Source organism: Carex rostrata, chromosome 11 (genome assembly GCF_964058835.1).
Source record: "Carex rostrata chromosome 11, lpCarRost1.2, whole genome shotgun sequence".
In the NCBI taxonomy this organism is placed as follows: domain Eukaryota; kingdom Viridiplantae; phylum Streptophyta; class Magnoliopsida; order Poales; family Cyperaceae; genus Carex; species Carex rostrata.
The window spans coordinates 2,711,973-2,724,975 of record NC_135928.1 but is presented as its reverse complement, the minus strand read 5'-3'; the positions used below and the strand labels follow the sequence as shown (position 1 = coordinate 2,724,975).

The following is a 13,003-nucleotide window of genomic DNA, read 5'->3' as shown; positions in this document are numbered from 1 at the left end:
CGAAATAGAGGTATAATTTTGTGAAATTTCAAAATATAGAAAAAGGGGGATAAACCATCACATCTAGCTTATTATGTTAACTAAGCAAATTCGCTAATTAAAAAAAAAATTCTGGACAGAATATTCCATCTCGTCCAGTATTATTCATGATTTTTTTTTTCTTTTTCGGTTGTTCTTCTAACCAAAAAAAAAAAAATGAAAAGTATTGGAAAAGATGGCTTATCCTGTCCAATCTTTTTTTAATTAATTGAATGTGATGGTTTTTTTCTATATTTTGAAATTTTATTGAATCATATCCCTATTAATTGACCCGAGGAATTTTGTCCAAACTGCATGTGAAATATATTATTAAAGAGGAGGGTTCAAATGCCTCCATTTTTTGTGCCTCCACCATGCCTCAATTTTATAAAACTTTAATAATTCAAAATTTAAAACTTAAAAATCAAAATAAAACCGTTAGATATAATCTACATTATTTTATCTATGCATATGTAAAAAATTATGACATTTCAATTTTATTTTGATTGTCATCAAGAGCTTGTAAAAAATGCACTAATTTGGATGATTTCTAAACGTTGATTTTTGAACTTATTGATTTACATAAAAACAAAATTGAAATGTGATAATTTTTTATGAGCACATAGAGAAAATAACATAGATCACATCTAACGGTTTTATTTTGACTTTTAAGTTTTAAATCTTGAGTTATTAAAGTTTTAAAAAATGGAGGCATGATAGAGGCACAAAAAATAGAGGCATTTGAACTCTCCTCGTTATTAAATGCATCAAGTAAAATATATTATTAAATGGGAGCAGCCAATACTTCATTTTTTGGAAACGGTCCAAAATATTTTCGACTAGTGGGTTAATAGGTTATGAAATGGAAAGTTTTAGAAAACATATCCGAAACGAAAGCTCTTTCAGATAATATTAAAGGCCAGCATTTCTTCAAGTATGCTTCAAATGAAAATGAGATCTATTTATCATAGTCGGCAAAGAACGGTTTTCTAATTTCGAGATTTGTTATGGATATATCTGGACAAATAAAAACAGATAACATGGCTAGAGAGTTAAAAAAAATGTACTGTGCGATCTTTTTGGCACATGTGATGAAAAAAGTTTACCGATACTGTCTTGTATAAAAGGTATTGGCCGAAAGAGCTCTAGAGATTGACAACACAGAGATTTTACCGGAGGTTGCATGAGAAACTCTCCACTCCAATGTGGGGCTACCAATGGTTCAATGCCAAATAGTCATACAGATAAAATTAAATAAAGAGAAGGGAAAGATATCACCTTCGAAACCAACTCCACTGCTCTTCAAAAGAAGAGCCGGATCCTACTATTCAAAACCTATTCGTTCATCTGTGTTGAGATTCGTACATAAAAAAATTTAACGATTAGATTTTTAAGTAAAGAGAAGGAAAAGATACCACCTTCTCTACCATTCGAATAAATTATTATTTTTAGATAGAAAGAATGGAGATCTATCCTTCCAAATTTTATTTTAATAATGTTCATCCAAAGTTTGTTTTTGTCCCTCCAAATTCTGATGTACCTAAGTAATTGTACATTACAAAAACGAACGAAAATGGAAAACAAATTACACAGTCAATAAAAATGTCACATTTTACCTAATATGTTGAAAACAAAATTATTGATAAAATAAAACAAATTTTCTGCTAAATTATTAAATAAATTAATAATTTATTTTACTTACTCTTCTTCTACTCCTAAGATTTACTTAAAAATGATACAGTGTAAGAAAATAATATGAAGATATCTATTGATACCATATTCTTTTTTTTAATACAAGCCCGTCGGCACATGCCACATTCTTTTACTTGCATGACTTGAGTAAAAAAAATACACTCCATAAAAAAAAATAAAAAAAAAATAAAATAAAAGATAACATAAGAAAAAGGCCCAACAATGGGTTAGCCCACTCTTCTATTGACACCTTTGTTGTTTTATTTACGATCCATCCAATGGCGCAAAATGTAGATGTACTTAAAATCAGTCAAATTTTGCAACAATATTAACGACTTGACCGATTCTTAAGGTCGATTCTCTGATTGAAAATTCGCCCAGCTGATTATTCTCCAACTCGGGCCAATTTTTCAAATCATGAAAACAAAATGCTGTTAAATCATACAACAAAAATTCAATTAGAGGAACTTCGGATGGACAATAGAGCACGAAGAAATACCCTCATTTTTTTATTTCCTGCGACAAGTATGGCACGTTGTAGCTCGAAAATAATGTAGCAGGGTGTAAACGGATCGAATACAGATTGAACAGTGGTAAAATCATATCCGTATCTATTTTTATTTTCAGATATTAGATATTCATAAATATATACATATTTTTTTCATAATATATATTAAACTATATAATACATATCTACCATTCTAATACACATAATTGAAAACTATATCTGTATCTATATTCGTATTCGTATGAATATTCATATCTAATTTTCAGATACGGACATATAATATCCAATCCATTTTCACCCTTAGTAGCAGACCGGTTAGTAAATACACAATAAACTGGACTACAGACATACGGAAACTAGTAAATCGGATCGCATTTAAAGCTAATGCCTCGATTCGTTTCTGAATTCGGCCTGACGAAGCAGCCAGGGTCCCGTAACATGTTGAAGCTGGCAATCACGTAAATTCTTCTATGCAAACTTACCTTTTACTAGCCGTTGCCAAGTCCATTTCTACCCGTTTAATGTTGGAACGCAATTCGCTGCACATAGAAATGCACGATTTCGAATGTTTAAAAATTTCACATGTAGATGTATCACACGTACGTAAGGTAGGCGGGTTTCAACGGTTCGAATTCGTCATTTGAAATTGATTTGATAAGTTTTAGAGTTAAGCTCACCAAAACTTTGGTGAGCTTAAGAGCACCCTAGTTCTACTCATATATATATATATATAGAGAGAGAGAGAGAGAGTAAGGCTTGGGTGCTATGGATAGCATAGAGGGCTACGGTGCTACGGCTCAATATTCGAGTTTTCAAAGTTCTAACGGTCGATCGGAACCGTTCATCTTGTTCTCCATATTAATATGTGTTTGGAGACCAAATTTTACATTTTTTGGAAATTTTTTACCATTTGTTTAGCTATGTAGTAAATCACTTGATCTAAAAAATTCGGCACCATTCAGATATTTGATTTTCTACCTATCTAAAAAAATAATAAAAAATTTCCAAAAAATGTAAAATTTGGTCTCCAAACACATATTAATATGGAGGACAAGATGAACGGTTCCGATCTACCTATCCATAGCACCCAAGCCTTACTCTCTCTCTCTCTCTCTCTCTATATATATATATATATATATATGAGCCTTTCGAACCGAGGCCATTTTTGGCACAAATCTTATTTTGATCGAATGGTCCTAAGCCAATAACGCCGTAGCTGCCTTCAATTTTTTGTTTGTGCTGAGGTTGAATCGCTGGGTAGTGCAGACAAGGTGTTCGACAAATGCCTGAGTTACCGTAGGTCCAAAATTGACTCAAACAATTGATCAGCCGTGGCGAAATAGCCCACAAGAATAAGGTGCACAATTCTCTCAACTAAGAGTGTTTCTAAGTTTACCTAGTTATTTTTTGAATTCAACTCTAAAATTTATCAGATTGATTTTAAACAATAAATTCAAACTGTTGAAATCAGTCTATCTTATGAGTGATGAATCTACATGCAAAAAATTTTAATTTTCAAATTAATTGTGTATAGAGTCAAGTAATAAAAAACATTAAAAAAATAAATGCATTTAAATTAATTTATAAACCTTTTAATTTTGACCCTAGTTTTACTCCTATCAGTTCTCATTGCTGCATGTGTCCAGTCAAGGGTGTATCCATGAAGGTTCAGAGGTAGGTAAGTGTTTATTCTTGATTTTTTTTTTATTTAAATTAGTACTAATTGTTTCATGTACCTACTCATAATTCGATGGAGTGCTTATCCTTGACTCGGATCTATCTTTTAATTTGCTTTCATCCAGTCACTATTCTTAGAAGGAAAAAAAATCTGGTTTCAAACAAATTTAAGAGTTGGGTGAAATCGGTTGGAGAATATAAATCGCAAAGAGAAAAACGAGAAATTGAAGAAGATATTTCTAATAGTGGAACCCATTCATTTATTACATACATTTAATATTTTAGGCAATTTCAGTCAAATGGACTCACCAAAAGCCCAAACGTTACATGTGACAGCCACCACTTATGCCAGGATATCTAAAGTGGAAATTTGCTTCTTGTTTCCAAAAGATACCCCACAGAGGCTTTCTTCAAAACACCCTAGTCACTAAGGTAGAAAACATAAAAATAGCACCAATTTCTGTACTGATTCCAGAAGATTGAAGAAAAAAAATGAATGTTTTGTTAATAGAAACAAGAAACTGTTTATAGCCGTTGCAATATAAATAACTATACTCATCCAAGTCACATGAATTTAACCTTTTTTGTATTTTCTTTGCTTTTTAATTGTTATTTTATTCTATTACGTATGTAATATTATTTGTTGTTTAATATTGGAATTTACAATTTATCTCTATGAATTTTACAATATTTTTTTGTATGCTTTTATTGTTTATAAAAGAGAGTCATACAAATATAGTATTACATCTAATAAGTTAATGAGTTTGAAGCCGATTAATGCTTGTTTTAGGCATTATGGAAATCAACCAAAACCAAGCATCGGGATGTAGACCCACTTACTAAGTCCATAATTTTCACCAATAAAACTATGCCAGCTGGCTTCTTGCCAGTTGACCTTAAAAAAAAAACTAAGCTTGTGAAGAATGTCACTCCTTTCTCCCTCAAAGTCATAAAAAAAATCTGAACTAATCTTGTGTTCAAATCTGGGGACATCCACACTTATAAACTACACCTAAAATTTATTTCCAATCTTAGATAAGGTTAAAAAGTAAATCTACGTACATAATATTATAGTATACATTCAATGAAAATTATGTTCATCTTTCAGTATTAATTTAAAATGGTCCATCTAAAATTAATAATTTGTTGATTAAACTACCAAAATAATCACATTGTAATCTCCAGGTATCTTAGGAAGGGAAAGTCAAAGCAACGAAAATTTCTCAGCAAAGAGTTTACAGCGCGTCAGAAAAGACCCCTATGTTAAGTCAATAACAAAGACAAGCAAGCCTCAATTATTCAGATAAAAATTCTCAGCAGACATTTATGCCATTTTTGAATCTAAACCAATGAAACTCAATTTTATTTTAACTACAGTAAATATGGTTAATCCTAAACCTACATTGATTCTCCTATTTTTTTTCCTTCTCTGTCTCAATGAATCTTTGATCTCTCTCGCAACCGATCAGATCTCCTACAGCAACCCTCTTACTGGAAACAAGACCATTATTTCTAAAGATGGAAATTTTGAGCTGGGTTTCTTTCAACTAGGTAACAAATTTAACTCTCCAAATTATTATCTTGGTATCTGGTACAAGAAGCTACCTAAGCTTACTCCTGTTTGGATTGCAAACAGGAATGCACCTATCTCGGACCCAAGTACCTCTGAGTTAACAGTTTCAGGAAATGGAAATCTAATTCTCTTAGATCAAAACAAAACTGAGATTTGGTCTACAAATCTTATGTCTGTAAACTCAAATTCAACAATTGGTGAGTTACTAGGTACTGGGAACCTAGTCTTAAGAGAAATTTTCGGTTCGACCACTAGCTTCTTATGGCAGAGCATAGAGCATCCCACAGATACTATATTGCCAGGTGCCAAATTCGGTAAAATGAAAGCAACAGGAAGCCAGAGGTTGATATCATGGAAGAATTCTTTTGATCCGGCAGAAGGGATATTCTCAGTTGAATTCGACCCAAATGGGTCAAGCCAGTTATTTATTTTCTGGAACAGGTCAAAACCATTTTGGAAGAGCGGAGAATGGAATGGAAAGTATTTTAATAATGTACCAGAAATGAATGCTAATTTTGATTCCGGAAGGCGTCTTTACAAGTATGTCTCGAATGAGAACGAGACCTATTTCACATACTGGAGGCAGAAAGATTCTGTAATTTCGAGGTTTATACTAGATAAATCTGGCCAAATTAAGCCGATGACATGGATCGAGGAATCACAAGAGTGGTATGTTTTATGGACACAACCACAAGCACCATGTGATGTGTATGCGCTTTGTGGTCCTTTTGGTATTTGCAATGAACTAAGTTCATCATATTGTAATTGTATCGAAGGTTTTGAGGAGGTGAAACCCAGAGATTGGGAACTTGGTGATCCAAGTGGAGGTTGCCAGAGAAATTCTCCCCTCCAATGTATTACTAACAACAGTTACTTGCCAAATGTTCAAACAGATAAATTTTATGAAATGCCAAGTGTCGGGCTACCCGATAATTTGCATTTGCTGTACACTAATAATGCAGAAGATTGTGAACGGGCATGTCTCGAAAATTGCTCATGCAATGCATATGCCTATAGTAACAGTTGCTCGGTTTGGTATGGAGATTTGCTTAATTTGCGTCAAGAATCTGATGTATCTAGTGGAAAAACTATATTCATCCGACTTTCTGCATCTGAGTTCAATCAAAAAATGGACAAGAAAAAAGTAACCACTTGGGCATTCATTGGATCTGCCATAGGATTTGTAGCTTTTGTTATTTTTATTTACTTGCTGGTCCGGAGATACCAACAGAGAAAATTCATCTTTTCCATGAATGCTTTAGAAAATGGTTTGGTTTCTTTTCGGTATTGTGACTTGCGAACAATTACAAACAACTTTTCTGAATCTCTTGGCAAAGGTAGTTTTGGTTCGGTTTTTAAGGGAACATTGCCGAATTCAAGTAAAGTAGCCGTGAAAAGGTTGGAAAGTACAGTTCAAGTAGGGGAGAAACAATTCAGAGTTGAAGTGAGTACAATAGGCATTATTCAACATGTAAACCTAGTTCGTTTAAGGGGGTATTGTTCCGAGAAGGATAAAAGACTACTAGTATATGATTACATGCCAAACGGATCACTAGATCAGCAACTATTCAGGAGTTCTACTCTTCTGAATTGGAAAACAAGGTACCAAATTGCTCTCGGAGTAGCACGTGGATTCGCATATCTCCACGAGAGTTGCTTAGAATGTATCATACATTGTGATGTTAAGCCAGAGAATATCTTATTGGATGAATTGTTCGTCCCGAAAATAGCTGATTTTGGCTTGGCAAAACTTGTTGGTAGGGATTTCAGCAGAGTTCTGACAACTCCGAGAGGAACCATTGGTTATATTGCACCAGAGTGGATCTCTGGCACAGCAATTAGTTCGAAAACAGATGTTTATAGTTATGGAATGGTTCTTTTGGAAATTATTTCTGGACGAAGAAATTCACATCAATTAGATGGAGAGAGTATCTATTTCCCTCTGATGGTTGCTATTGAATTAAACGAAGGAAATTCACTCGCATTATTGGATCACCGTTTGAATGGAGATGCTAATTTAGGAGAGGTTGAGAGAGTGTGTAGAGTTGCTTGTTGGTGCATTCAAGATGAAGAGCATAACCGGCCGACTATGGGTCAAGTAGTGCGTATTTTGGAAGGTCTGTTGGAAGTGAGTGTGCCTCCTGTACCGATGTCACTTAAATCATTGGTGGATTATTCAGGAAGTTTGGATTCATGAGGGAGCATTCGCTGGAACAAAGTTGTTCTTCTACCTTCCCTTAATTTTAGGAGTATTATATTGGGTTTGTTGGAATATTCATGAATAATTACTAGGTTGTAATTTTTTTTTCTCAGAGAAGGTACATGATGTATAAATTTGTGCTCTTAGTTTTACTATGGGACCTACTAATTTTTTGCTCCTCATTTGTAATTAACTGTGTATAATGTTGTGTATAATGTTGTGAATTACATAATTAATTCTTCATGTCTGGGTCTGCTAATCTCAAGAATCTATGAACATGAACTTTTGAATGAGTTCGGATGCAAGGAGATTAGTAAAACCATTGATTTATTTATTTAATTTTTTTGAAAATATTCGCAGAAGCTGCGAAGTCGTGAAGGAGAATCAAACTCTCGACCTTTGGATAATCAACAGTCTTAGGAATATTTCCTAACCAACTGTGCTACCTCCCCTTTCGCGATTTATTTATTTAATACTCCATGGTTTTATTTATTCAGGTACTCTACATTTAATTGAAAATAAATACTGTTAGAATTTCAGTTTTACAGTAACAGTTCTTGGTGATGACTCACCACGACCTATAGGGTTACTTATCAAGTTCTTCAAATTGAAAGATTCCAAGTTCATGATAATACTGCTCAGATTTTTTTGTTATACTCATAACACAATCTTTTGTTCTTCTGCTACTGTTTTTTTTTTTTATTCTGTTATCAGTTAATTTGTTTTATTGCTGAACAATTCCAATTAAGTGCATAGGAGATAGGGAACTGCTGGAATTCTAAGCTTGGAGATGACTAATATTTTCTGAAATTGAATTGGAATTTCCTTTGTTCAATACTGAACAAATTATATTTCTTTCAATTCTTTGAGTCTCAAAATGACTTTGCTTAGAATGTGCTGGGAACTTGCACCCAAGACTGCCCTTCATCTCAGACTCTCAGAATTTGACCCTCTGGTATTAAGAATATATCTGTTTTGAAAGGTGAAAGAGGAGGTAGCACAATTGACTAAAAAAAAGTCAAAGAGTTGTTGTACTTAAAAGTTGAGAGTTTGGTTTTTTCTCACGACTTCGCAACTTCTGCGAAAGTTTTCAAAAAAAAAATCTGTTTTGAAGGGGAATACATACACCTTTATTTAGCATTAATGTTGAACGGTTGTCTCTGTTTCTTCTAGTAACCTGGGTAAGACGCGTATTATCTTTTGAAGAAAAAAAAATTGTTATATAGAAATAAGAAAAAAGAAGAATGTCTTATATAAAATATCAATTTAATGTTATTCTTCTGGATGAGTTCAGCTCGCCTGTGTCACGTTTAAAAGGGGAATAAATTAATGTATAGACCTAGTCAGTTTTCAACTTTATCTTGCTATGATGTATAGACCTAGTCACCTAGGAAGTGATGTAAGAATATCTCTGTTTTTGCCTACGGGCGTTAAAATATATTATTTGTAGATTCAAAGGTGTAAAGTTGTATACAGTGACAAGAGAGAATCAAATATTTGAAAGTTTATTCTAACAGGCCGGTGGGCTCAGCCCAAAATGTAATGGTTCATTTATAATTTTTGTGCGGGTTAGAGGTAGTTGACTATTAAAAAATTCGGATATCCGAAATAAAGAAAATGTCGGATACCGACTTCATATTCGAAACTGTATTTGTATTCATATCCGTTAAAAAATTATTCGAATCCGGATTCATATTCAAAAGTATATGTATCCGAATATCCGAATTCGCTTTTTTTTTTATCCAGATCCGCATAAATCCGGATAATATCCGATCCGTTTACACCCCTAGCTGTATATATATTACATGTGCGTGGTCGTTAAGTGAGCCCAACTTTCTGATGTTATTTAACGACTTTTATTATCATTAAATTGTTGTAACTGATTTCCTTGTTTTTCAACGGCTGTCCCTGCTTTATTCCTTGGCGTTCCTCCCAGCTTGGAATTATTCACCTTTGTTCCATTCTACCGTCAAGTATTATTCTAGCTAGCTCTCTTTTCTTTTCAAAATATTTAATTTTTAGCTTCAAAATCTCTCTTTAAGCATTGTTTCTCAATCACCTCTTTTTCTTCTGAGGAGAAGATTGATTAAATATATAAATGCCTATCTAATACTAACGCAATGGATTAAGAAAAATATGTAAAATGTTGGCACGTAATCCTGATCTGATATGCAATAGTTTCATTAATATTGGAGTCCTTTGCAGAAGTCGAGGTCCATTTTTTGTTGCCTCGAGAAACCGACATTACAACAGTGAGAAACCCAAATGGAAAAGGCCAGAGAAGGGATGCATTAAGCTGAATTTCGACGGGTCAGCAAAATCAAGGAAAGCAAGCATTGGAGGTGTTTATAGGAACCATGAAGGAGTGTTCTTGCTTGGTTATTCTGAGCGAATCGAAAAGGCGACGAGTTCCGTTGCGGAATTGGTCGCAGCAAAACGTGGATTGGAATTAGCATTGCAAAATGGATGGTTCAACGTCTGGATCGAGGGAGATGCGAAATTTGTCGTGGATCTTATGGGGAAATTACCTGCTCGAATAGGATCCAAAGAGCATGTTAAGCACATCAATGAGATAAGGATGCTGCTTTCTTTGCTCAATTATTTTGATGCATCTCACATATATCGAAGAGGGAATAAGGTTGCTGACAAGCTCGCGAATTTAGGTTATGGTATGAAGATGCCGAAAATATGGGATGAACCTCCAGCTGAAATAATTAAGTTCCTTCATGAAGACGCAAATGGCAAGTAGGTTATTGAAGGATGTAATCAAAGGTTAGCTATTAGCTGTCAAATATTGCATTTCACCACCAAGTAAACTCAATGCCAGGTTGAAAGGCATGCATGTACAGTCGTTATCCTTGTTTCTTGTCTTTTATTTTTTCATCTTTGCTCAGATGTACAGAAATCGTTATAAAGCATGTGCAGATTATATTTTTCCTTCTTTTTCTTGTACATAGTGTTACTTTTACAATTACAATTTGATATATCAGATCAGAACAGTTTGATCTGTATGAGTCAGAACAGTTTGATCTGCATTAAGATTCATACTGACAAGTTCAAAACTGATGTGAATCAACTCGTGTGCACGAAGTTTGAAACGGATCCAATAGCTCCGAAAGTTATAGGACCGCTTCCATTCGGAGATGCTCAAGCAATTGTTATCATGCTATGGCCTTTTGTGGATCAAGCGCTTGAGCAAGTTGCAAAGACGGCCCTTTTGTGGATCAAGGCCATCCTTGCAGGCCTGATATATACTATAGTGTAATGGGCCTGAATCCAAACGTCGTTAATATCCTTGATTCAACAATTAATGAAGAATAGTTTCCACTTCAATTAATTCCTCGGTCCAATGCTGAAGACAACAATTCTGATAACTAATAATCTTACAATTCGATAACTAATAAGCTTCGAGTTCGAAAATTATTAATAACCATTACATGTAGAGCTGCACAAAAAATTTGTAGTTTATGATTTGATTCGAGTTTGATTCGAAAAGTTCGTAAAAAATTTGATTCGAAATAGTTCGAAATTAATTCAAACCAAATTCAAACTGGATCTTGTTCGTTCGAAATAGATTTGCAAACTATTCTAGTTCGAAATTTAAAGTAACGTGAATCGTTGATTTCCGCTGATGACTTAAAAATTAAAACATAAGGCCGCCCAACCATAAGTCATAACTCGTAAGTCGTAATTCTCACTCACAGTTTTAAAACCCTAGATAACTTTCACATCTTGCTTTCGAGGACTACAATCTTTATTTCTTGTTGTAAAAAAGTTCGTAAAAGATTCGAAATTAAGTTCGTAAAAAAATTGATTCGAAATTAATTCAAACCAAACTTAGTTTGAAATTAATTCAAATCAAACTCAAATTGAGGTAAGTTCGATTCGGTTTGATTAGTTTGCAGCCCTAATTACATACTATGACATTTATTAATTTTACTGTTACTGTTATTGTTGGATTTGGTGTGGATACAATAGAGAAACTATTTTTATGTGTTTCAATCAATATCAAAGATATATGGATAATAACAACAATAATATTTTGAGGAAATTAAGGATAATATAACTATGTTATTTTTGAGAGATGTAGAGCTGAGGACACCAAGAAAAAATTGTATATTTGAAAAGTTGTATATTTTTTGTTACACAGTGCCTATATATATGTTACAGGGTCAATATGACCATTGGAGGCTATCTCTATTTTCGCTACAGTAACTGTCTAACATATTCTATACATTTTACATATAAGCCCTTGTCTTATAATAAATTGTTTCTAAGATCTTTTATTCAACAAACTATCATAATTATTAATTATTAGTATCTGTTTCTGTATTTTTTTTTTATAGTTAAATAGATTACTTTAGATAGCTGAGAACGTTAAGCATATTAGAATAAAACTCGCCAAAGTTGATTCCGTTATTAATCTAATATTTTGTCTAAACAAGCAACTGTTTTTCTTTTCCAAACGGCAAGCTCTCTGCATATTTCTTCTTTACCTTTTTAATTTTTTTTCTTTTTGAGAAAAATATTTCTTCGGTCTTTACTTGATTTGTCTCGTAAGAATTCCCTACCGTCTCCTTCATGTTCCTTTTTTTTCTTACCGCTTAAACAACCGAATATTTTTCGTTGAGAAAAAAAATAAGCGGTGAGTGAGAAAACGAAGCTAACAATGTTTAGAATTGTCTCAGTAAATATAGCGGTGCAAAAAGTTAAAAGAATGGTGTAAATTTTTTTATATGGTAAATATTTAAACTATTAACCGGTGCATTAAAAAATGAATTAATATGAGCGGTGCATGAAGTGTTTGATATGGTATAAAAATATTTTTTGTAATATGAAAATGCTATAAAAGTTTGAGTGCCGCATTAAAAGAAAAATTACTTAAAATAAGCGGTGAAAAAAAATAGTGTTTAGTAAGACGAGGTGGACGGTATGATGAATTGTCGTCCCGGTCATTTACCGGTCGGCCAAATAGCCAGGATCATATTTCCCATACCCTACATTTTAATTTTTTTTTTTTTTTAATAACGATGCTATGGTTTATTTCTTCTTTAACGTGAATATAAAAATGGGGATGTGAGGCATAAACTTCCTAGTCAACTGAGAGACAGTGTGTACACTAACAAAAAAAAAATGGAGGTATGGGAATTATATAGACCTAGCCAGCCAAAATTTTTATAAATACCCAAAATAATTAACAAATTACGGAATCTATCTCCTTTTTGGTGAAAATTCGAAAACTAACCAATAACCGGATTGGGCCATTGGGCCCTTCTTTCCGGTGGCCCAACTCCTGGAATAATGAAAATAGATCCGGTTATTGATTAACTGGAAA

At 33.4% G+C, this 13,003-nt stretch overlaps 1 pseudogene; it reads left to right on the top strand.

Moving 5' to 3' along the window:
* Nucleotides 1-5,123: 5,123 nt before the first annotated feature.
* Nucleotides 5,124-7,940, top strand: LOC144561825 (G-type lectin S-receptor-like serine/threonine-protein kinase At2g19130 pseudogene; annotated as a pseudogene).
* Nucleotides 7,941-13,003: the final 5,063 nt, after the last annotated feature.